Raw genomic sequence first — 26935 nt, 5'->3', positions numbered from 1 at the left:
GGATGGCTTTGAGGCGCCCGCGTGCGGCGGAGCGAGGCTGAGAAGGACGTCTGAGCCTCCCTCCCGGTGGCTGGGCTCCAGAAAGAGACGCGTCTCCGGGTCCTCTCTGCGCTTTGAACTTCTCCTCCCCTCCAGGCCTATCACAAACGGCCCTCCCAACCGTGCTTCTACCCTGCTCGGTGCAAGCCAGGCCCCGGTCGGCGCATCTGGACAGCTACGGAGATTTTCCTGGGGCTCGGGTGGGGATGGCGTAGGCTGACTTCATGTAACACGACAGTCACGGATCCAGGCCTCTTCTAGGGGCTTTGCAGGTTCCTCTCCCTCCCCAGTGAGAGCCTCCATCCTTTAAATAGCTTGCAGCAATTAGAAAAGGGGAAACAATTTTTTTTGGAGAGGAGCGAAAAGACGGCTTTTGAGTTCCAGGCCGCCCTGATCTTGAGACGTTGGTCTAACTTTTGTTTGGCCTCAGTTTCTGCATCTGTACACTGGGAAGAGGGCCCACGTTCAGGGGGCTGGGATGCAGAAAGGAGGGAAGCGTTGGTGCACGGTCGGTCAGTGCACCTGGAATCCCGCTTCTCCCAGGATTGGGTCGCCTCGGGGCGCACATCTCCCAGGCCCCTATGAGATAGTGAGACCCTGAGACCCGGGTCTGCGCCCTAGGCTGGCGGGCAACCGAGCGCTCTGAGGCGCGCAAGGGCGGGGCCCGCGAGGGCTGGGAGACGCCCTTTCGGCATGGGCCAACCGGCGCCTGTCTCTGAACCGCCAATGAGGAAGCGTCTTACAGCCAAGGCCGGGTCTGGAGCAAGGCTGCGGCGAGTGCGGCGCTGACAGAGACGCGCGCGCGATCTTGCTCGGACCCGGGGCCGCCGCCGCCGCCGCCGCCGCCGCCATCACCGTCGTCCGCTCAGTCACCCCTCAGCCGCTTCCCCTGGCCATGGAGGCGAGGCCGCCGCCGCCGCCGCGGGGCTCCGAGCCGCGGGCCGGGCGGCGGCCCTGAGGGCGTGTGGCGGGCCGAGACGCCGCCGCGGCACCGAGGCGGAGCCGCCGTCCTCGTCCCCGGCGATCCCGCCCAACGCCGGACTCGGTGAGTGTTCGCTGCGGCGGCCGCCGCCGCCCCGGCGGGCTCAGGAGTGGGGGCGACTCCTGGGCGCGGTGGGAGGGGTTCCCAGCCGGAGCCCAAATCCCGTTTTTCCGGGCAGGATCCATCCGGCTTCTCCAGGGATCCCACATCCTTGCGCTGTCCGGGGGGCGGGGCGGGGCGGGGGGGGGTTCCCCGGAAACGCGCCGGCCCCGGGCGCAGACCCCTCTCACTGCCCGGGAACTTTGCGTGCGTCCTCCGGTGGCCGGGCCGGGGCTGCCATAGTTCATACTGAACGAAGAATTTTGGACAGTGAAATCGAGTTTGCCCAGGTCCATTTAGTGGGAAGAAAGAGGAAAACTCTGGGCATAAGAAAATTTGCTCTTGCAGTGACTAACTTTTCTTTTCCTTAAAAGCCCCCTGGGCCCTTCTCCTCGGCCCCTCTTTTTTCCGTCCACTCCCTACAATTGGGGCCGCTTAAGAAGGAAAGTAGGGGCTCAGAGCTGCCCAGAATTCAAAATGAGCCAATTGGGGATGTAGGTGCCCTCCCTTTTGCTTTTGGTGAATAACACAAAGAATATCGTTTTTTGAAAAATTAGTTCTTCATTGGAGTTTCTGAAGATGAAAATAGTAGCAGAGCTGAGCCCAGTGTTGAGGGTCTTTTGTTTTTGAGGGCAGTGAATGATGTTTGTAAGACAGAAGAGGAATGTTCACAGTCTCTAGGAGGGTGAAAAGTCTTAGAAACCTTTGCTTAGGGTAGGGATCCCTGCTCTAGAACCAGTCACATCTTCTGCAGGATCTCCTCACTTGCCACCTGCTTGCTGTTAAGGCAGCTCTAGAGCCAGAAGATGGTGGGTGAGGAGAGGATTGGCGGGGAGCTTGGTGGTGGAAGATGGGAGAGCATCTTCCTGCCTGGCCACTCCTTTAGAAAACACAGATCTGATGCTGTCACTTGTTTACTTAAAACTCCCTGGCTTTCCTTTTCCCATGGGATGAATGAAGCTCAGAAAGCCTAATCAGGTCATGCAAAGCCCTTGACAGTCTTACCTCAACTTACATTTAGCTTAATCCTTCCATTTTCTTTCCCTTCTTCCCTCTCTTCACATGTTTGGATGCTTTTGCATGTGCATTCCTTCTTCCTCCCCACCTTTACCTGCTAAGCTCCACCTCTTCTGTTAAAGCCCTTCTCATTGGAGAAGCTTAATGAGGGCAGTAGTTGTGTCTTGTTCAGCTTGGTCCCCTTATGCCTCGACTCTGTTTACTTCCAGGTACCCACTTCCCGAGAGTATTTCTCCTGAGTGTTTCCTGCTTGGAGGGCACACCTAGGACTTTGTATCTTGAAACCCCATCTCCCCATGTCCATACCATCCAGCCCCCATAAGTAATCAACAGGGAGGAACTGGCTGGTCTCATAATCTCACTGGCCTTCACCTGTCTCTGAAAAGCTCAGAGTCTCATGGTCTCTTTTTCATCTCTGCCTGCCTGAAGTGGCCTGGCTAATATGTGCACTCTGAGGCATGGTGAGATCCGGGAGGCTGTTCACTGAGTACCTTTTAGAAAGGTAGATGAAATTCAGAACCAGAAAATCCAATCCTCTGTCTTAAGTACGTTCACATGAGTTCTGTTTGCCCGGCGAAGTGCTTGGGACACAAAAGTGAGAAAGTCATGTGTGTATCTTTGAGGGACTCAGCATAATGCAGGACAGGTGGGGATACAAAATACGTGTATCACGGGGGCTATGAGAGGGTAGTAATAACAGCTGTTATCTTTTATTTGCCTGGTGTCAGGCATTGTAATGTTTTCCATGGATTATCTTATTGAATCCTTTCTACCATCATAGAGGGGCTTGTTCCTACTAGACAAGGGTAGAAACTGAGTCCATACAGTGTGCAGATGAGGAAATAGTCAGGATTTGAGTCTTGGCAGTCTAGTTCCAGGTGTCTGCCTGGCTGTAGAAGCATTCCCTTCCTGGGTGATCTGAAAAAACTTTACTGGGAGAGGGCCTTTGGGTCATGAAGGATGGGTAGAAATTTATGTATGGTGGATAGGATACAGGGCAGAGGGAGCGACACAGGTAGGCTTGGAGGTGGAAGGAACCCATTGTCTGTGGGGGAGAAAGGAGAGGTTAAACATAGTTGGATCAGGTAGAGGGAAGGATGGGAGGTGAGATTAGGTCAACTTGAAGGGCTGTGTGTGCCGTGTTAGAGTTTGGGCAGTGGAGATTTTAAAGGAGGATTTTAGTCTTGTCTTTTTAGGGCCGCACCCGCAGCATATGGAGGTTCCCAGGCTAGGGGTCCAGTCAGAGTTGTCGTTGCCAGCTTGTGCCACACCCACAGCAACGCTGGATCTAATCTGTGTCTGCCACCTATGCCACAGCTCACGGCAGCACCAGATCCTTAACCCACTGAGTGAGGCCAGGGATCAAACCTGCATCCTCATGGATGCAAGTTGGGTTTGTTGACTGCTGAGCCATGACAGAACTCCTAATTTAGGAGGATTTTAGAAGAGGTCAGAAACTTAGGCAAACCAGGCTTTGGAAAGGTCATTTGAGGGCAGTGTGGGGCAAGACACTGATGCCCCACCAATTTAGGAGGCAATAGCCAGGCCTCACAGAAGCAGTCACAGCCTCTTAGACCCAGAATGAGGCCTAAAGAGAATATCGTTGAGTTTTGGGAAAAGATAATACAAGAAAAAATTCCAGCAGTACCAAAGTGTATATATAGAGAAATGTCTCCCTTTTGCCTATAGACCCTGTTCCTTTATAAACGTGTCTACCTATCCACACTCCTACCCCATGGTACATACCAGTCACACCTTATACCTTTTTACTTAACATATTTAGAAAATCATTACATATCAGTACATATAGAGCTGTTCTTTTTTTTTTTTTTTTTTTTTTTTGTCTTTTTAACTATTTCTTGGGCCGCTCCTGCGGCATATGGAGGTTCCCAGGCTAGGGGTTGAATCAGAGCTGCAGCCACCGGCCTAAGCCAGAGCCACAGCAACGCAGGATCCGAGCCGCGTCTGCAACCTACACCACAGCTCACGGCAACGCTGGATCGTTAACCCACTGAGCAAGGGCAGGGACCGAACCCACAACCTCATGGTTCCTAGTCGGATTCGTTAACCACTGCGCCACAACGGGAACTCCTGTTCATTCTTTTTATTGATATTCTTTTACTTATTTCATTGTTTGGCTGCACCATAATTTGTAACTAGTTTTTGGATTAAACAACATTTAAGTTGTTTCCAGCTTTTTCTTTGACACCATTGCAGTGAATGTTCTACATACTTTGTTATGAACTTGTATGTAAAATTATCTGAATAGTATACTTCTAAAAGTGGAATTATTGGGCCAAAGGATATATGTGTATTTTAAATTTGTAGACATTTGGCCAAATTAACTACCCCTTGGAGGGAGTTGTACTAATTTATCCTCTCTCCAAAAATGTGAATTGAATTTAGCGAATCTTTATCAGACTATGCAACAGGATGCCTAGGATGCCTTTTCAGATATGTGCTTGCTTTTCCTTCACCTAACCTTCCCCTGGGTGATTCTGGCCTATTTCCTGCAGTTTGCAGGGGGATACTCTGAGGCTCAGAAGGATAAAGTGACTTGTGCAAGATAATGTGGGTGGTGATTGTTTTTTTTTTTTTTTATTTTTATTTTTTTATTTTCCCACTGTACAGCAAGGGGATCAAGTTATCCTTACATGTATACATTACAATTACATTTTTTCCCCCCACTCTTTGTTCTGTTGCAACATGAGTATTTAGACAAAGTTCTCAATACTACTCAGCAGGATCTCCTTGTAAATCTGTTATTCTAAGTTGTGTCTGATAAGCCCAAGCTCCCGATCCCTCCCACTCCCTCCCCCTCCCATCAGGCAGCCACAAGTCTCTTCTCCAAGTCCATGATTTTCTTTTCTGAGGAGGTGTTCATTTGTGCTGGATATTAGATTCCAGTTATAAGTGATATCATATGGTATTTGTCTTTGTCTTTCTGGCTCATTTCACTCAGTATGAGATTCTCTAGTTACATCCATGTTGCTACAAATGGCATTATGTCGTTCTTTTTTTATGGCTGAGTAGTATTCCATTGTGTATATATACCACATCTTCCGAATCCAATCATCTGTTGGTGGACATTTGGGTTGTTTCCATGTCCTGGCTATTGTGAATAGTGCTGCAATGAACATGCGGGTGCATGTGTCTCTTTTAAGTAGAGTTTTGTCCGGATATATGCCCAAGAGTGGGATTGTGGGGTCATATGGAAGTTCTATGTATAGATTTCTAAGGTATCTCCAAACTGTTCTCCATAGTGGCTGTACCAGTTTCCATTCCCACCAACAGTGCAGGAGGGTTCCCTTTTCTCCACAGCCCCTCCAGCACTTGTTATTTGTGGATTTATTAATGATGGCCATTCTGACTGGTGTGAGGTGGTATCTCATGGTAGTTTTGATTTGCATTTCTCTTATAATCAGCGATGTTGAGCATTTTTTCATGTGTTTGTTGGCCATCTGTATATCTTCTTGGAGAAATGTCTATTCAGGTCTTTTGCCCATTTTTCCATTGATTGATTGGTTTTTTTGCTGTTGGGTTGTAGAAGTTGTTTATATATTCTAGAGATTAAGCCCTTGGTGATTGTTTTTTAAAGCAGCTCTGATGTTTTATTTGCCCAGCACCTTTCATTGGAGGTGCTCAGAGTTGATTTATAAATATTGTTGCATTATTTTTCTCCACCTTCATGTGGAAAAAATGAGATGCGATGAAACTTGGGTTATAAGCAGTAATCTGGCCAAATAAAGAATCTTGTCTTTCTACATCTAATGCCATAACTAATAAGTATTCCCAAGTGCCAAACCTGAAGAAATTTTTTCAGTGACTCTGAGTACAACAAAAATAGCAATAATATAACACTAACTTAAAACAGTTAAGTTGCAGATCCACAAATAACCCAACATTAAACTTTGTTTTAATATATTCTGTATAGAAAAGAGAATCCATTAAACGTGAAATTGTATTTCTCTAAATTCACATCTACTTGTATCAATGTATAGGCATAATTTTTTATGGTTATAACCTTTTTTATATATTTATGATTTTTGTATTCTTTTGTATTCTTGAATAACATTAAATATTTTATATTTATTCATTTGTTTCTTCTTTTAAATCACAGACATGTATTTTCTGCATTGATAACCATGGTTTGTGGAATCTTTTTTGATTTTTCTTTTTTTCCTCTCCTTTTTACTATTTATAAATGGTACTTCTGAGTACCCTTGTTCAGATACTTCTTTTGGATTATTTCTTGGACTCTTATCCCTAAATTGGGTTCGTTGACTCAGGGTATGGTTGTAGTGCCAAATTGCTATCTAGATAGGTTGAACTAGTTTACAACACCATCAGCAATTTATGTGGTCCTATTTCCTCATAATATAGCCAATGCTGTTACAAACAAAATGCAATGTTTGATTTGATTTGATTTTTTAATGTTTTTGCTTTTTAAGGCCATACCTACAGCGTATGGAGGGTCCCAGGCTAGGGGTCAAGTAGGAACTACAGCTGCTGGCCTGCACCGCAGCCACAGCAACGAAAGATCCGAGCTTCATCTATGACCTACACTACAGCTCACAGCAACGCTGGATCCTTAACCCACTGAGCGAGGCCAGGGGTTGAACCCGCAACCTCATGGTTCCTAGTTGGATTCGTTTCTGCTGCGCCACTGTGGAAGCTCCAGTACTTTTGAATTAGGTTTAATTTACATTTCTTTAGAAAGAGAGATAAGTAGCATATTTAGATTTTGAAATAAGTATGGTGTTGTGATATGTATCTTCTCCAAGGGTTATGTTGCTAAAGCCAGCTAGTTTTTGAAGAAAGCCCTGGTTGATAGAACAGAAGTATTGTGGAAATTTAGGACAAGATGATGTTAGTATGAAATATAAGACTGGGTACTGTCAAGTGAAAAATACCAGACATTGTGCCAGGAGTTAGGGATACCTCAGAGCAACGTGGATGCGATGTTTGTCCTTATGGGCTCATGCAGTAGACAGACATTAATTACCCTAAGGTAATTACAAATGTGATCAAAAGGGAGGAATAGGATGTCTTAGAAGTTCCAGAGAAGTTCAGCAGTTAAGTAACATTTTTCAACGCAAAGACCCTGAACTGGGAAGGGGTTTGGTACCTCAAGGTAGTGCTTCTCTAACTTGAGTGTTCATGTGAACCATCTGGGGGTCTTGTTAAAATGACAAGTCCTGATTCAGTAGGTCTGAGGTGGAACTTGGGATTCTGCATTCCTAACCAGCTACTTGGTGAGGAAGGTGCTGCTGGTGGGTGGACCACATTTGAGCAGCAAGGCCTAATTGAAAGCGTGGGGAACATCAGCAGCTTACTGTCTCTAGTAAATAGGAGGGAGGAGTTCTCTGTCCTGGCTGCACTTTAGGTTCGCCTGGGAAACTTAAAAAGAAAAAAAAAATCTGGATGCAAATAGCCTATCCCCAGGAATTTTGATTATGGAATTCCCTGAGTGATTCTAATATGCAGCCAGGGTTGAGAACCACTGGACTAGAGAAGCAGAGGCCACAGTTGAGGGCCTTATACACCATGCAAGGATTTTGGACTTTATCCTGAAGGCCATTGAAGGATTTTAAGGAGTGAACTGATCTGATTTGCACTTGTGAAAAGTTTACCATGACTGCAATGCAGAGCAGTGGTTTTCACAATGAGGTAGATAAGATGCTGGGATGCTGGAAGGAAGTTTTAGAGTTTATTTTTTTATCTTAAAAATGCTAGATTTAGGGACTGTCATTGGTATCTTCTTGGGTCTATAGGTCAAACAATATTAATACATTAACTACAGAACTTTAGGTGTTCAGAACTAAGAGAAGGGAGTTTTGTAGTGGGGAAGCAGAGCTGTATTCATACATTTGCTTTCAGTGTATTGCAACGTATTGATAACAGTTTATATTATCCAGTTCTCATTAAACTAACCACAAAATGGACAAGCAGCTTAAAAGGATCTTTGCAAAGAAACCAGTGAATGAAGAGGATATTAATAATGCAAGCAGAGGAGTTCCTATCGTGGCTCAGTGGTTAACGAATCCGACTAGGAACCATGAGGTTTCGGGTTCGATCCCTGGCCTTGCTCAGTGGGTTAAGGATCCAGCAACGCCATGAGCTGTGGTGTAGGTCACCGACACGGCTCGGATCTGGCATTGCTGTGGCTATGGCATAGGCCAGGAGCTACAGCTCCTACTAGACCCCTAGCCTGGGAACCTCCATATGCTGTAGGTGCGGCCCTAGAAAAAGATAAAAAGACAAAAACAAAACTAAATAATGCAAGCACAAAGAAACAAACAAAATGGCAAAGCTGAATCTTATCTAGCTCCTATTATGAACTCCTGGTGAGCTATTAAATCGGATTAAATAAGTCAGCTTGTAATGCATTGGAAAGTATCTAGAAGCCTATTTGAGACATGGATTTACATCTTCTGTCATTAATAGAGATCTTCTAAGAGTATGTAGAACTTAAGATATTAAATAATAAAGTATGGGAGTTCCCATCGTGATTCAGCAGAAATGAATCTGACTAGCATCTGTGAGGATGCAGGTTTGATCCCTGGCCTTGCTCAGAGGGTTAAGGATCCGGCTTTACTGTGAGCTATGGTGTAGGTTGCAGATGCAGCGTTGCTATCGCAGTGGCATAGGCTGGCAACTGCAGCTCTGATTTGACCCCTAGCATGGGAACCTCCATATGCTGCAGATGCAGTGCTAAAAAGACCAAAATAAATAAATAAAAGTAAAAATTAAATAACAAAATATGAAGCTGTCACTAGTACCAAGACATTTGAAAACTAAGCATCTGGAACATAAAGAGAAGCTCTACATTTTTTTCTCCTCAGTGATGTTTAAAGTCAAAGGCTATTCAATCAGATGCTGTACATAATTTTACTGACTTGTTGATTACATGTTTCTCTATTAAGGTTTTCTGTTTTGGAGTTCCTGTCATGGCGCAGTGGAAATTAATCCAACTAGGAACCCTGAGGTTGCAGATTCGATCCGTGGCCTTGCTCAGTGGGTTGAGGATCCGGCCTTGCCACAAGCTGTGGTGTGGGTTGCAGATGTGACTCTGATTTGGCATTGCTGGGGCTGTGGTGTAGGCTGGCAGCTGTAGCTCTGGTTAGATCCCTAGCCAGGGAACCTCCACATGCCGTGACAAAAGACAAAAGGTTTTCTGTTTTTACAAAAGACAAAAAAAGGGCACATAACAGGCAGGTTCTGCCTGTCTGCACCACCTGCTCCCACCAAGACTGATGTAATATGTGGAAAATAATATGTCAAGAAACCAAAGTGTATTCCTTTGTCAGCAAATACTCTTTTTTGGTATATATGTATATTTTAATTTTTGGAATATAGTTGATTTATAGAGTCTGTTAATTTCAGGTGTAAGCAAAATAAATCAGTTTTCCGTATACACATATCTATTCCTTTTCAGATTCTTCTCCATTTAGGTTAAAATCTCTGTGCTATACAGTAGGTCCCCTGTTACCCATCTCTTCTGTATATAGTATTGTGAGTATATTAATCCCAACCCCCTAATTTATATCCCCCCACATTTCCCTTTTGGTAAACATGAATTTGGTTTTGAAATCTTTGAGTTTGTTTCGTTTTGTAATAAGTTCTGTTGTATCATTCCTGTTAGATTCCACATGTTAATGAACCCATATATTTCTTTCTCTGACTTCACTTAGTATGATCCCTGGTCCATCCCTGTTGCTGCAAATGGCATTATTTTGTTCTTTTTTTATGGTTGAGTAAAATTCTATTTTGTTTATATACCACATCTTCTTGATCCTTCAAATGTTAATGGTCATTTTGGTTGTTCCCATGTCTTGGCTATTGTAAATTGTGCTGCAGTGAACATTGGGGTGCATGCATCTTTTTGAATTAATGGTGTTCTCCAGATATATGCCCAGGAGTGGGATTGCTGGATCATATTGTTTTAGTTTTTTAAGGAACCTCCATACTGGTTGTGCCAGTTTACATTCCCACTAACAGTGTAGGAGGGTTTACTTTTTCCACACCCTCCCTAGCATTTATTGTTTGTAGACTTTGATGATAGTCACTCTGACTGGTATGAAGTGGTACCTCATTGTAGTTTTGGTCAGCAAATAACTTAGGAAAGATACATGGAAAATGTTGGTGAAGATTTAAACAAACAATATTAGTACAAAATTCCTGGTGTGGAGGTTTACTATATAGTTATAAAAGTCTAGAAGCTTGTAGCACGCCTTGGTATTTGCTACATTCTCTTCATTAAAAGAAATTCAAAGGGTTCTCTTGTGGCGCAGTGGGTTAAGGATCCAGTGTTGTCACTGCAGCAGCACTGCTGTGGCATGAGTTCTATCCCTGGCCCGGGAAGTTCCATATACAGCGGGTGCAGTCTCCCCAAAAAATCTAAATTTCAAAAAATTTAGAAAATATATTTCTAAAAATATTTCCAGATGATTAATTAAATAAAGGACCTAGGCACTGATCATCAGTAGGGAGCTTGGAGTTCCTGTCGTGGTGCAGTGGAAACTAATCCTACTAGGAGCCGTGAGGTTGCCTCACTCAGTGGATTAAGGATCTAGCGTTGCAGTGAGCTGTGGTGTAGGTTGAAGACGATAGCTCAGATCTGATGTGGCTGTGGCTGTGGCGAAGGCCATCGGCTACAGCTCCAATTTGACCCCTAGCCTGGGAACCTCCACGTGCCGCAGGGGCTCTAAAAAGCAAAAAAAAAAAAAAAAAGAGAGACCAATAGGAAACTTTATAATAGAGGAATCAAACTGACAATCTTCTGATCAGTCATAATATTTCTAAAATGGATACCAAACTTTATGTTCCTCTGATGTGATGCAGTAGGAATTCGTTAAACATTCTTTCCACATCAGAATCAAATCAAACCTGACTCTGATTAAGCATCTAGATCTAACAACCAGCTTACAGAATTTAATTAGAAAATTCAGAATGTGAGAAATCCTATAGGACAAATGAACCCAGTTATTTCAAATAAATGGCAAGAAAAAAAAGCGGAGAAACTATTACAGATTAGAAAATATTTGAGGAGTTTTCTTGTTGCCTAGCAGTTAAGGATCTGTATTGTCACTGCTGTGGCTTAGGTTTGATCCCTGGCCGAGGAACTTCTGCATGCTGCGGCCATGGCCAAAAAAAAGAGAAAGTATTTGAGATATATTAACTAAATGTAATGTTGCAGACCTTGTTTAGTTCCTGTTCTATACAAACCAACTGTAAAAAGGTATTTATGAGAACATTGGGAGTAATTTGAATATGACTTAATATATTAAATGATTTTTTAAACAATTGTTTAAATTTTTAAAAGTTATTGTAACAATATTTTAATTATATTAAAAGGAAAGAATTCTTTCCCTTAGAGATAAGTACTGAGGTATTTATGTTTGAAATGATATGATAGCTGGAATTTGCTCTAAAATAATTCATTGTGTCTGGAGGGTTACAGACTGTTTACCATATATTGATAATTATTGAAGCTGAATAACAGGTATATGAGTTTATTAGAGTTTGCTGTTGTGCTTGGTTTTCGTGGGTTTCAAATTTATTTGTTGGAAATTTAAAAAGTAACATCTTCTGACTAGTTTTCAAATGTAGTTTCCTTTTCAAGGGAAGATAGACATTTGCCATCCAAATTTAAAGGAAAATGTTTTTATAATTGGATAGGGTGGGGAAAATAAATATAACAATTTAGCAAACACATCATAGTTCTTCCTTTTGGATCCATGTTTCTTTTTGACTATGATAGAAATTAAAACCAAGTATTGGAGTTCCCATTGTGACTCATTGGGTTAAGGACCTGATGCTGTCTCTGTGAGGATGCAGGTTTGATCCCTGGCCTTGCTCAGGGGTTAAGGGTTCAGCATTGCCACAAGCTGCAGTGTAGGTTGCAGATGCAGCTTGGATCCACTGTTGCTGTGGCTGTGGCATAGGCTTCAGCTGCAGCTCCAGTTCAACCCCCTAGCCTAGGAACGTCTGTATGCTGCAGGTACAGCTGTAAAAATGAAAACAACAACAATAACCAAGTTTTAACTTGAAACTAGTCTTCAGATTGCTCTATCACAAAGTTGTTTTGTTTTGCCAACCCTACAACACGTGGAAGTTCCTGGGCCAGGGATTGAACCTGTATCACAGCAGTGACCCTAACTGCTGCAGTGACAATATTGGATCCTTAACCTACTGTGTCATGAGAAAACTCCTGTCATAGAGTATTAAAATGAGGTTTTTCAAGCAAATGATTAATATTTTATCATATGGATCACACTAAATATTTTAAAAATGAGTTTAATATTAATATCTTAGTGATAGCAGTGATTTTTATACTTACCTGTATAAAGCCATTTTGCAATCATTTTATTACATTTGGAAATGAATGGGTATTTTTGTAGTATTTATATGTATTCCTTAATCATATTTATTGGTGACCATGTTGGGGGTGTGTGCATTGGTGGATTGGCCAATGTGCAGTCAAAAGTTTTGATTGTTACTACTGGAGAATGAACTGGACAGAGCATAGGGACTAATTTGGTGATTGTTGGAGCAGATTTGACCAGGGATGATGGTGTTGTGAACTGATTTGGGAAAGGGGGAGTGGTGATGGGGATGGAGATATGTGGATAACTGTGATTGAAGCAGTAGAAGCATCATTAGGGGTCCAGATTTTTGGCTTTGGGGAAGTGATGATTGTTAGAGAACTGAGGGGTTTTTTTTTTTTTTTTTTTTTTTTTTTTCCTTTTTGTGGGAAGAAGGTAAAACCCAGCTGCTGTAAATTGTTCAAGAGTTCTCAAATATTGATTGGCAGACGGCTTAACCAGCAATTGGTTTTCAAACACTGGTTAACAGGTGGCTTAATACAACATTTAAATGCATTTATACTACCCATTAACAAAAAGAATGTCTTCCATTGATGTATCAGCAGTGCATCAATATGTGGAATAGTTCCAGGACTTCCACTGTTCTTCTAAAAGGAAAGGTGGGTGTGTATGTGGAAGAGCTTTCACAGGGATGCTTCTGTTCTCCTGGTGCCCCTTTCCTTGTCTCCAGTGATTGGAAGGCTTTACCCACCTTTCAGAGAGTGAGGTCAGTCCCTGAATCAGTGCTGCTGCTGCACTGTCCATGGGACCATTCCTCTTCAGTGCTCCCTGCTTCCTGCCTGGGCCTGCTACTTCATGACTGCGAGCAGGTTTTTCTCTGTCTCTCCATTCTGGAGAGTTAGCCTGGCCCAGGATCTTGCTACTAGTTGGTAGCAGTCATAGAAGATCTTTTTTCTTCCTGTAGTTGGTACAGAGTTAGCAATAGGGCTGTTGGTAGCAGTTGCAGACCTCTAAGGCAGCAGTTCTCAGTAGTGGCCAACTGTGATGGGAAGGAGAGGTAAATTTGAAAAAGCATCTTTTTCTAAAAAAGGGGAAAACATAGCTTTATGTGTTTTAGTCAGTGTATTTTAAATTTTTGCTTCATTTAAAATCATGTATTAAATGCAGCTATTACATTTAGAATGAATAAACAACAAGGTCCTACTGTATATAGCACAGGGAACTATATCCAGCCTCCTGGGGTATATGTATAACTGAGTCACCTTGCTGTACAGAAGAAATTGGCACAACATTATAAATCAGCTATACTTTAATGTAAAAATAAAATCATGGGAGTTCCTGGCATGGCGCAGCGGAAACGAATCCGATTAGGAACCATGAGGTTGCAGGTCTGATCCCCGGCCTTGCTCAGTGGGTTAAGGATCCGGCATTGCTGTGAGCTGTGATGTATGTAGGTCGCAGACATGGCTCAGATCTGACGTTGTGGTGGCTGTGGTGTAGACCGGCAGCTACAGCTCTGATTAGACCCCTAGCCTGTGAACCTCCATGTGCTGTGGGTGCAGCCCTAAAAAGACAAAATAAATAAATAAATAAATAAAATCATGTGTGCTCATTTGAAGGATTGATATACATGTGAAAATATTCAAATATTAGTACTAAAAATATACTGTAAAAAGTAATTCTCCCCCATCTTCTAAGTTCCCCTTTTCAGAGGCATCCCCAGGTACTCGGAGCAGTACTTGTGAAACCTTTCAGAAAGAGGCCACGCCTATACAACATGAGAGTTACTTAGGTTTGACGTTTCAGCTAACATTTCCTCCTATTCATCTGCACTTAGTTTTCAAAGGTTCTACTTTGAAGAAGGCTATTTGTAGAATAAGTAGTGGTTAACAGAGCAGTTTGGTTATTTTTTTTTTTTAATGTGTGAGCGGGGCTTTTGTGCATGGAAAGGACTGCTTAAAATTACTTGGGTTTCAAATTAATATTTGATTTATTTAAGTGGCAAATTAAAACCTAGTTTTCCTTTAGTCTTGTTATTGTACTCATAAGCATTGTAATTTTTGTATAGAAATAAGAACAATAACTTTCACTTGCTCTTTAATTAATGTTAATTCAGGCTTAACTGCTTAAATTCCTCCAAACCTCTTTGTTAATGAATTAAATTTTCTTAGGTATTTAAAATAGATTTATACCATCAGTCTGTCAAATACCTCCAGTCCTGGACAGGTCAGAGTTACCACCTTAACAAGCAGAATCTCCTTAAACACTTCAGCAGTACCAAGAATTTAAACTTAGAAATGTAGTAAAGCAGATTCTTTTAAGATTTCCAGTGCTTTTCTTTAGTTGAATCTGAACTACCAGCATTTAAAAAATAAAATCCTAAACTTAACTCAGGAGTACCATGAGTTTGATACCTCTCATCTTGTTGCTAACATCTTTGCCTTCTGGATTGTAATCACTTGCCCAATTGAAGAGGATAGCTTTACCATCCAAGAGAGCCGATTGAAAATACAGACCACAGTACAATTATTTATTGGTCAGAGGTTCAAAACTGAGAAGAGAGAACTAAGAGCTCTATGTTTCTAGGATAATTCTTTTTAAGAGATGTACTTGTATTAGAGTCTTGAATTTGGCATCAGTGGGGGAATCAATGTCTGGGGTTTGCTTTGCAACCCTCTATATATTTTTTTTTGTTTTCAAATTAACCTGTTAATTTTTTTCTAAATCAAATTGGATTTTGTATTTCTTTTGTATTTGATATTTTCCTTGTCAGGCCTTGTAGTTATTTTAATTTGCAGAGTTGGAAGTGACTAGAGTTCCGATACCTGCTGTACTTTGGGAAATTGGACAGAGTGTCTAATCCTTCTGAGACTATTGCTCACCTAAAAAAATGGATTCAGCAGTAGTGCTCTTTTACTACACGTTTGTCTTAAGGATTAGATAGTGCACATTAAGTATTTAGCATAGTGTGTGGTAAGCTTTCGTAGTATGTGACTTTCAATAAGTGTTAGGAAGCACTATAATAATCTTGATTTTTGTTGTTGTTGTTTTTTTTTTTTTTTTTTGGCTGCACCTACAGCGTATGGAAGTTCCTTAGGCCAGGGATTGCATCTGAACCACAGCTGTGGCCAGGCTGGATCCTTTAACGCACTGTGCTGGGCTGGGGATAGGAATCAAGGCCTCCCAGTACCCCTAGTGGGGACTTTTCCTGTAGTAATCTTGATTCTGTTTGTCTTTCTTCCCCAGTGTTGGTTGGATACTTTGCAGCTATATAATTGATCACAGAATAAATTTTATCCTCCTGCTTTAAACAGGAGAAAACATAGAAAGGATGAGAGAAGGAAGAGAGAGTGAGAAGAATTGATTAAATACCATAAATAAACTGTACAACTTTTGCTCCCTGAGGAGTTCCTGATGTGGCTCAGCAGGTTAAGAACCCAACATAGTGTCAGTGAGGATGTGGGTTTGATCCCTGGCCTCGCTCAGTGGGTTAAGGATCTGACAGGCGGTGAGCAGTGGTGTAGGTCGCAGACTCGGCTGGGATCTGATGTGGCTGCCACTGTGGGGTAGGCCAGCAGTTGCAGCTCAGATTTGACTCCTAGCCCGGGAACTTCCATCTGCCTCGGGTGTGGCCATATAAAGAAAAAATATTACTCCCTGAATCTTCTTCCCTGTAGTTCTGTGACACACTTTCCTAGTTTTTCTCTACCTCTCTGGCCACTCCTCAGTTCTCTTAGGCTTCTCTTCTTTGACCACTCTTTGACTTACTAAAGAGTCTATCCTCAGCCCTCTTGTGTTTCATCCTACACATTTTTTCTGGAAGCACATGCTTATGCCCATGATTTTAGCTTCCAGCTCCTTGCTAATTGTGAGAAAATTTGTCCTTAGCACTGGATGATAGCCAACACCTACTGGTCCTCTCCGTTGGACTGTTTCCCAGGCACCTAATACAGGCTCAGAACTGACCTCTTCCCTTTAAATGTGTTATTTTTATATTCTCTATCTTGATGAATAGCATAACCCAGTAACCCAAAGCAGAAACTTAGAGAGTGTTATTCAGCTGGTTGGTGATGCATTCCTGTCTGTTTTACCTTTACTATTGCTCAAACTTGCCTACTTTCTCCCATCTCTTCTCTTAGTTCTGGTTTCTTCTCACTTAGATGACTACTGCAGATTATTGTTATTGTTATTATTTCCTTATTCCATGTCATTTATCACATTGCTGCCAAGAGTGACCTTTTTGACTTATCTAATCACAGCACGCCCCAGTTTAAATTCCTCTGGATAAAGTCCAAACTCCTTATCAGAGCAAGCTTTTGTGATCCAACCCCTCATCTCCTTTTAGCCTTACCTTTTCCCTGTGCTCACTACCTCTTGACGGCACTGTGTTCTTTCAAAGCCTCTGTCTTTAGCTGGACTGCCCATCTCCCTCTTCTTTACCTTTGCATTGTAATTCCTTAGGTAGGGAGTCAGCAGTACTGACTGCCCCAAGTCTGATGTAGGTCTAGAACCTGTGCTTATTTCTGTCAAGTCACTTAGTCATATTGTGTGACAGTCCAGATACTTGTATGATAATCCATACATTGACCTGTGCAGAGCAATGGTTTTAGAAGAATCCTGGTGGTCCAAGATGTGTAGTAATTTTGCTGAGGCATGGATTCATATTACCTGCACTTTGATTTCGGTAGCAGCAGGTAAGTCCACTTAGTTCTCTAGTGAGCCTGACTTCACTTAGCATCTAAAGCTGTCTTTTTATTATTTCCTACTTTTTCCTGTTCATTTTCTAGTTTTGTAGGCTTTCTTTTCTGGTTCTAAAACTGGAAAATAAATTTAAAGAAGACATTTTAAGTCCTTGTTATGGCTTGAAAATTCAGAAGTTTTGTTTTGTTTTTTTTTTTTTTGCTTTTTAGGGCCACACATAGGGCATATGGAAGTTCCCAGACTAGGGGTTGAACTGGAGCTACAGCTGCCAGCCTACACCACAGCCATACCATGCCAGATCTGAGCCACGTCTATGACCTATACCACAGCTCATGGCAACACCGGATCCTTAACCTACTGAGCAAGGCCAGGGATTGAACCTGCATCCTCGTGGATGCTAGTCAGATTCGTTTCTGCTGAGTCACAGCAGGAACTCTCCAGGAGGTTTTTAAGGTGGCTTTTTCTTCTCTCCTCTTTACATCTCCCTTACCTTTAGAATTAAGTTAGGGGATGTAAACTCCAATATGTCTTTGGAGGCTAGGCCGCTTATATGAATAAGAGAGGTAGGTCTCTTGAGTCATAGGCCACATTGGAGTTTCCATGGCCTATCTAAAGGAGTTCATATTCATCATTTTTATAATACTTTGTGCTGCCAGTTTGCAGCCTTCACTATAATTGCCAAACACTGTATGATTTAGTGTATCTTTAGTGTATCATCAGTATTGTTAAACTGAATACATTAAACAAAAACTGAAGTAACCATGGTACTACTTATTCTACTAGACCCAGCTGAAGTATCACCTGCTTAGTGAAGTCTCCTGAATTCTCCTAGGAATTGTTTTATCCTCCTTTTTAGGGTTAGCATAACAAATATAGCATTGATTACAATGTATTTTAATTACTTATTTTCGTATCTAATTTCCTGTTTATCGAGGACAATTATGTATTGAGGAATGTTTCTTATTAATTTTATTAGGAGTTCAATACATTTGTGTGGAAAATTGAGCGAAGTGGTAGGCATAGTAAGCAGACATGTTTGTTGATGAGCAGGTTGATGAAAACCAAAATGTGCGAGTCTGTGATACGACATTTCTTTTTTTTCTTGATGATTCAAAGGGCCATATGTCTAAACTAAATCTTAGCTTTGTTTCTTGGAAATTACCAAGAATATTAGCGATGATCGATCTGGGTTTGGTGAGGACAGATCTGTGTGCAGATGGTGACTGAACAGACTTAATTGCGAATAATCAATGTTTCATCCCTCTGAGAAAAGATCCTTTACAAGGGGAGCTTCCTGCTTCCAACTTTGTACAGTTAAGACAAATTAATCACCTGATGCCTGGAAAGTGTAAAGTAATTTGAGTATACCTTGGATTAAAAGAAGAGTTTGGAGTAAGCAGACCTCAGTCCTATTTTTGGCAATGCTAATTAGCCATGTGACATTAGGCAAGTCTTTCCCTGTAAATCTATTCTGGTCAGTTTCTTCTTCTGTAAAGCAATAAGGGCCTTGATGGTTTAAGATCCTTCTGTCCCTAAGATTATTTAATTCTGAAGCACTATAATTTCTAAAATATTAGGACCAGTGAAGGAAATACTTGTGGTCTAGCTCATTCTAAGGAGAATTGGAAGTAATTTATTGAGATACTTATAATGCTGTTGTGCGTGTGTCTAGAGAGTATGTGTTTAGGAGCTCACTGGAAAGACACCAAAGAAACTGGTAATAATAATTATTCCTAGGGAGTAGGTAACTGAATGGCTGGTAGGAAGGATACCTTTTATTCATTCTATTTTCTTTTTTATTCTTTGACTTTTATATTGTGTGCTTGATTTTCTACCCACTAAGAACAAATAAATTTTAATATAGGGAGTTCTGCAGCACGGTTTAAGGATCTGGCATTGTCAACTGCAGCAGTGGGTTTGATCCCTGGCCTGGGAACTTCCAGAGCCATGGGCGTGGCTAAATAAATAAATAAACTGAAAAAAATGTAACATATAAATGAACACATAAAGAAGTTAGAATAAAGGGAAAGTAAAGATCTTATGCTAAGAGAAGGTCTTGGGGTTGGGAGTATGGTCCATTAGATATAGTTATTTAAATAAGATTATCTATTGAGATATATTAGCTGCAGGTTCCAAGAAATTCACTTGACATACAGATGTAAATCATCATTAATAGTGAAAACAGCCTTTCTTGGGACTATAGTTTGAAGCATTTTCCTCTTAAAAGGGTATTGTGCGATATGGTATTTTCTCCCACCATACTGTAGTGCATACTCCCCTCAAAGGAGAGTCCTAGAATATATTTTGGAGAGAAGTTTCTCTGAGCAGACTAATAGTTTTTAAATATTCAGTAATCTGAACTGTAAGCATATGATGAGTGCCCACCTTGTAACTGAGTATTACCATGCAATTTCAGTGTCCACGTTTGCGTGTGTGTCTAGGATCACTGGCTGTCTACTTCTTCATTTGTAAGTGACCAGTCAGTGGAAGACCAAGTAGTGCTGGTCACGCTGGGCAACTTGTTTACAGTTGTTTGAATGGGAAAGTGGTGGGAGAATTGGTCTTATTTGACATATGTGTTTAGGTATGCCATGCTAAAAAAAAAACCACTGTGGTAATAGTCCACATGATAACAGACAGTTCTCCAAAGAAGACTTACAGATGGCCGAAAAACGCATGAAAAGATGTTCAACATCCCTCATTGTTAGAGAAATGCAAATCAAAACCACTGTGAGGTACCACCTTACACCAGCCAGAATGGCCATCATCCAAAAGTCTACAAACAATAAGTGCTGGAGAGGGTGTGGAGAAAAAGAACCCTAGTACACTGTTGGTGGGATTGTAAATTGGTGCAACCACTGTGGAAAGCAGTATGGAGATTCCTCAGAAAACTAAACATAGAACTACCATTTGATCCAGCAATCCCACTCCTGGGCATCTATCCAGAGAAAACCACGACTCACAAAGACACGTGTACTCCGATGTTCATTGCAGCACTATTTACAATAGCCAACACATGGAAACAACCTAAATGTCCATTGACAGAGGAGTGGATCAAGAAGAGGTGGTACATATACACAATGGAATATTACCCAGCCATTAAAAAGAACGAAATACCGGCATTCTTAGCAACATGGATGGACCTAGAGATTCTCATACTAAGTGAAGTCAGCCATACAATGAGACACCAACATCAAATGCTTTCACTGACATGTGGAATCTGAAAGAAGGACAGACTGAACTTTGCAGAACAGATGCTGACTCACACTGAAAAACTTATGGTCTCCAGAGGAGACAGTTTGGGGGGTGGGGGGATGTGCATGGGTTGTGGGATGGAAATCCTGTGAAATTGGATTGTTATACAACTACAGATGTGATAAATTCATTTGAGTAATAAAAAAAAAATAGTCCACATGGTAGCAGTGCTGTGAGTGGTAATTTAATTTCAGCATTGAGTCTATTGTCATCTATTGTTAATTTGAATCTCATTAGTTTTATATCTCTTATATTTATAAATTTGTTTTTATTTTATAGCCATATGATAGCACAGTGTTATATTTTTTCCTTAAAAATTCTTAATTAAATTGGAGGTATTAGAATTTTGTTTTCCTTTGAAAGGGAATCTATATCTTTCAAATTTGAGAAATCTTGCAGTAGTGATTTTGTTATCTTACTTCAGCTTTGTTCATTCTAAGCAGAGTCCACATATGCCCAAATAAGGGGCAATTTTCTACATACCATTTCTCATTAAATTTTGTTGAATTAGGAAAAAATCCCTTTGAGATCATGAGTGCAGTTGCTGATTGACAAATCCAACTTTAAAAATGAAGGAGTCTGAAGTCAACACTGCCTTGATGAAGTGGTGACTCCATCTCTATTTAAATGGAGCAGTCCCAGGGCTAAGATAGTTGTCAGAAAAGAATTCAGCTGCTCTAACCCACAGGTGAATGAATAGACCAGGCTCCACCTGTCTCACAGTTGAAGAGAACATGACTTGAATGAGTTATAGTCTGAAAAAAAGGTCAAAGTTGAAGTGCCCAATTATTCATTTTAGCTGTAGAAAGATTTCAGTAATTTGCCTAATTTCAAATAGTGTAGTTTTCTGGTGAGTCCTCTAGTGAGGACATCTATTTTGGAAAAGGCAACTCTGGGAAACAGATTTGTGCTATTTAAAAGATTGTTGGATATTAACATACTGCTCAAAATAATTTTGATTTTAAAGTTGTTGATCTGAAGCCATTTTTTGTTAGTAGCTTAGAAGAATTGTTTTTTCTGTTGAGGTAATTGTTCTTGACATCAAAACAGTATTTATTAGCATAGAGGAGATAACTTCCTTTCTGTCTTTTACATTTCAAATAATTGTAATAGAATTTTTTTTTTTTTTTTTGTCTTTTTGCTATTTCTTTGGGCCACTCCCGCGGCATATGGAGGTTCCCAGACTAGGGGTTGAATCGGAGCTGTAGCCACCGGCCTACGCCATAGCCACAGCAACTCGGGATCCGAGCCGAGTCTGCAACCTACACCACAGCTCACGGCAATGCCGGATCGTTAACCCACTGAGCAAGGGCAGGGACTGAACCCACAACCTCATGGTTCCTAGTCGGATTCGTTACCCACTGCGCCACGACGGGAACTCCCTGTAATAGAATTTTAAAGGAAGGATGCAAGATTTTATATTCTATGCAGTGTTACCTGGCAGCAGTCTGTTGATCCTCCCCTGTGATTCTTAGGGCACTTGGCTGTAGATACCATCTATGAGATGGAGGAAGTACCCTCCATTCCTTGTTCCAAAGAGGTTTTTGTTTTTGACTGTACCTCGGCTGATGGAGTTCCTGGTCTGATGGAGTTCCTGGGCTGGGGATCAGATCTGAGCTGCAGTTGCAATCTAAGCCACAGCTGTGCTAACATGGGATCCTAAACCCCACTCAGCTGGGCCAGAGATTGAACCTGTGTCCGTGCATTCCCAAGATTCTGCTGTCCTGTTGTGACACAGCAGGAACTCCCCAAAGAGTTTTTAATGAGTGGATGTTGAATTCTATCCCATGCTTTTTTCTTCATCTATTGGTATTCATAGGTTATTTCTTTAAATTGTCAATATAATAAATTACACTAGTCAGCTTTTCATGAAAAAGTGTTTTATCCTTTTCTTTCTTTTAAGCTCATTTAATCTAATTTTATTGTAAAATATACATAACAGAATTTACTGTTTTCACCAATTTTTTTTTTTCTTTCTTTTTAGGGCCGCACCCATGGCATATGGAGTTTCCCGGGCTCAGGGTCCATTTGGAGATCTAGCTGCCAGGCTACATACATCCGAAGCAATGTAGGATCCAAGCCAAGTCTGTGACCTGCAGCACAGCTCATGGCAATGCCGGATCCTTAACCCACTGAGCCAGGCCAGGGATTGTACCCGTCCGTGTCTTCATGGATACTAGTCAGGTTCGTTAACCACTGGGCCACGACGGGAACTCCCATTTTCACTATTTTTAGGTGTACAACTCAGTGTACATTCACATTGATTGTTGTGATATCACTACCATCCATCTCCAGGACTTTTTCATCATCCCTAACTGGAACGCTGTACTCTTTAAACAGTAGGTTCCTATTTCTCCCTCTTTGTAGCCCCTGGCAACTACCTTTCATTAATTAGAAGTGTTATTTTAACAAAACACAATTTGGTTGTGATGTATACTGTATTTTATCATCTACATTGATGGCATCAGATTACTAATACTTTGGTTGGAATTTTTTCAATAGCAGTTCAGACTATTTTCTGATCTTCATTGTGGTTTTCTTCTTTGATCTGTGGTCTCCTTATAAGTGTGCCTTTTAATATTTAACTGTGAGATGTTTTTGAATATAGATTTATAGGTTTAATTGCATTGTGGTTAAAGAATTTGGCCTATATAATTTTAGTCCATTGGAAATCAGAATTGATTGATTGGCTGAATATATTCTTCACCCAGATTCCATATTGTTAATGTTAAATTATTAATATTTTATCATAATTACCTTATCTTTGGCACTATATTCTTCTAGCTATAAAATTTTTCTGAATCATTTGAGAAATAGGTTACAAACAAAAGGCTCTGTAACCCCTAAATCAGTATGTATATCCTGTAAGGATACTCTTCTGGTTAACTACAGCACACATTAAAATCAGGAGATAAATATTGATATAATACTGCTATCTAATTCATGGATACCACTTAAATTTCACTCATCTCCCGGTTAGGTTTTGGGTTTTTTTTTGTTTGTTTGTTTTGTTTTTTGTTTTTCAGGGCCGCACCTGCAGCATATGGAGGTTCCCAGTCTAATTGAAGCTATAGCTGCTGGCCTACACCACAGCCACAGCAACACCAGATCAGAGCTGCATCTGCAGCCCACACCACAGTTCACGGCAACACCAGATCTTTAACCCACTGAGCAAGGCCAGGGATTGAACCCGACCTCATGGTTTCGACCTCATGGTTCCTAGTCGGATTTGTTTCTGCTGCACCACCACAGGAACTCCCCAGTTATGTTCTTTACAGCAAACTGTCCCCCCCCACCCCAAAAATCCACAAAAACACAAGTCCCCCCTCCCAAAACAAAAACTGAAAAACTGCTTCCCTTTCCCCAGTATTTCCAATTCAGAGACCATCCAGAACCATGCCTTGCATTTAGTTGTCATGTCTCTTTAGTCTCCTTCAATTTGGAATTGAAGTCTATACTTGTTTACAATGAGCTTAACATTTTGGAAGACTAGGCCAGGTATTTTGTGGAATGTTCCTCAGTTTGAGTTAATTGAATGCTTCCCCATAAATAGATTTAGGTTGTGCATTTTGGGCAGGAATACCATAGGCAAGATGCTGTGTTCTTCTCCCTATATCATATCAGGAAGCACGTGTCAGTTTGGCTCATTCGTTACTGGTTATGTTGAAATTTTTTTTTTTTTTTTTTTTTTTTTTTTTGTCTTTTTGCTATTTCTTTGGGCCGCTCCCACGGCATATGGAGGTTCCCAGGCTAGGGGTTGAATCGGAGCTGTAGCCACTGGCCTACGCCAGAGCCACAGCAACGCAGGATCCGACACCACAGCTCACGGCAACGCTGGATTGTTAACCCACTGAGCAGGGGCAGGGACCGAACCCGCAACCTCATGGTTCCTAGTCGGATTCGTTAACCACTGCGCCACGACGGGAACTCCTGGTTATGTTGAATTTTATAATTTGGTTAAGATGTCGTCTGACAGGTTTCTGTAATGTAAAGTTAGTTCAGAACTGTTTTGCATTTGCTAATAAGTAAATAATATACATTTTGTGAGCTATTTTGAGGCTATATAAATAGTTCATTTGTTATTAAATTTTTACCTTCTAGTTTTAGCATCCATCGATGATTGGTGCCTGAGTCAGTTATTATTATAGTTGTTACCAGATGGTAAAATTTTTAAAATTTCATCATTCTTTCTGAGTTCATCATTTGGCATTTCACCTAAGGAAAAGCTTTCTCTCTCTCTTTTTTTTTTTTTTTTTTTTTTTCTTTTTAAAAATCATTTAAACATATCAACATGAACTCCTGGATTCCTATTAATTTATTTTGATGCTCAAATTGTCCAAGATTTGGCCATCGTAATAATCCTTTCAAACTGTGCCCTTTTTCATGTCTTCCTCATTCTTTGATCACTTCCCCTTTTTTTTGGCTGCACCTGTGGCATGTGGAAGTTCCTGAGCCCGGGATCAAACCAGCGCTACAGCTGCAGCAACACCAGATCCTTAACCTGCTGAGCCACCTGGGAACTTCCATCACTTACTTTTCTTATTGTTTTGCACAATGAGATTTTCCAAGCCATCTTGTACTTTTACTGCCCCAGTCCTGGAATCAACCATTTCATTAAGGAACTCTGGTTCCTCTTATTAGAGGGTATATTTAGAAAATAAGATATATCTCATCTGATTTTTGCTTCTGGGATGTCATTGCTCTTAGGGTCTATTAGAGGTCAGAGGTAGGATATTGTTTTAAAATGTGCCTGGGGTTTAATATATAAGTATGACTGAGTGATGGCATGAAGATGTCAGTGCCATTGAAAGAAATTATTATTCATAGTTCCTCAGAGGCAAGAGGTACCATGCTATGTAAGGCCACATGGGAGAAGCACTAGTCTGGAGGCAGAAGGAGTGAGGGGACGGTATGGATGAGAGCCTTTTTCACTATGGTGGTGGGAAGTTGATAGGTGGAAATGTCCCCTATTGGGCAGTAAGTGAAACACAAATGTTGGGTTTTGTGGTTGGAGGGTTTGTAATATTTTTATACATATGCATACATATGATATATAAATATACACAAACATTGATGTCTGCCTATAAATATTGAAAGCCATGATTTCGCTCTCATACCTTTATTTATTTTTTATTTTGTATTTTTTTTTGGTCTTTTTGCTGTTTCTTGGGCCGCTCCCTCGGAATATGGAGGTTCCCAGGCTAGGGGTCAAATCGGAGCTGTATCTACCGGCCTACGCCAGAGCCACAGCAACGTGGGATCCGAGCCACATCTGCAACCTACACCACAGTTCACAGCAATGCCGGATCGTTAACCCACTGAGCAAGGGCAGGGACCGAACCCGCAACCTCATGGTTCCTAGTCGGATTCGTTACCCACTGCGCCACGAGGGGAACTCCCGCTCTCATGCCTTTAATTCTTTTTCAATACCACAGGGTTTTTTCTAGTCTTTTCCCTTTGAATTTGGACCTCCTTTCTCTAACATTTAGAATCTGACTATCATTTTTACTCCAGCCCCCTTGTGGGTAACAGTCTCCTGACTGTGAGCATCATCTCATTGACCGCAGCTCCACTGAGAGAGTGCTGGCTGAGCACCCCCAGTCTAATTCCATGAGTCACTTTTATATACAGACATTTCTCACTTTTCATAGTTCCAATATGTTTGAATTTTTGTTGACATGGTTTAACTAAATGACACTGGTTCCCAAATAACAGTTAATGAAATGCAAAATATAACTTGTGATCAAGAATAACTTTTCCAAAAATTTTAAAATTTACTCTGACCCCATTCTAGCTAATTCCTAGACATTATTCAATTGAAGGTAGCCACCCCACCAAAGAAAAGTTATAGTCTCTTCATTGCTCTCAGCTGAACTTTACACAGCTCTGCATTTCCCTCTGTCAGTTCCTCTTGAAATGGTGGGTGGGTAGCAGAAGAGAGGATATGTACAAAGATGTATTTTTAGTTCTTTTGAACAGAGGGGTTGCTTCAGCCATTGCTATTGATTACAGGAAACATATTTATAGCTCCAAGGAAGTAGGGTCCTGGGAGGCTCTTCTTAAATATATTTCATTAAAGCTCATTTGCACTTCATGGGACAAGAAATTGAGATGAGTGGACCTGTAGCTTACATTATGAAGTATAATTATTTTCATAAGTATATTCAGTCTGGAGTTCCCTGGTGGCCTAGTGGTTAAGGATTTGGTATTGTTACTGCTGTGGCTTGAGTTTGAGCCAAAAAAAAAAAAAAAAAGAGGAAGTATATTCAGTCTGCTCCAGAATTTAGATAAACATTCCATTTTGAAATTTCACAATTTACACCACCTAAGACTAAGGACACTTCTAGAGCACACAGGATGTGTGTGGAGAGTTCAGATGGTAACATGTAGTTGTATAGTTGAGGGCTTAACAAATATTTTCCCCAATTAAATATTATTTATTAATTTATTTTTTGGCTGTGCTCTTGGCATGGGGACTGTCCAAGACCAGGGATCAGACCTGAGCAACTGCAGT

At 41.2% G+C, this 26935-nt stretch overlaps 1 protein-coding gene across 2 annotated transcripts in view; it reads left to right on the top strand.

Annotated features, from left to right (window-relative positions):
* The window catches only part of PTPRA (protein tyrosine phosphatase, receptor type A), a 158617-nt gene continuing 132468 nt past the window's right edge, over positions 787-26935 (top strand). The window contains exon 1 of one of the 2 annotated variants that reach the window (XM_005672777.3): positions 787-1084. The gene's annotated coding sequence lies outside the window, so the exon portion shown is untranslated. 2 annotated transcript variants of the gene reach the window in all.

This window comes from Sus scrofa, chromosome 17 (genome assembly GCF_000003025.6).
Source record: "Sus scrofa isolate TJ Tabasco breed Duroc chromosome 17, Sscrofa11.1, whole genome shotgun sequence".
NCBI lineage: Eukaryota > Metazoa > Chordata > Mammalia > Artiodactyla > Suidae > Sus > Sus scrofa.
This window is presented reverse-complemented; position numbering and strand designations above follow the sequence as displayed.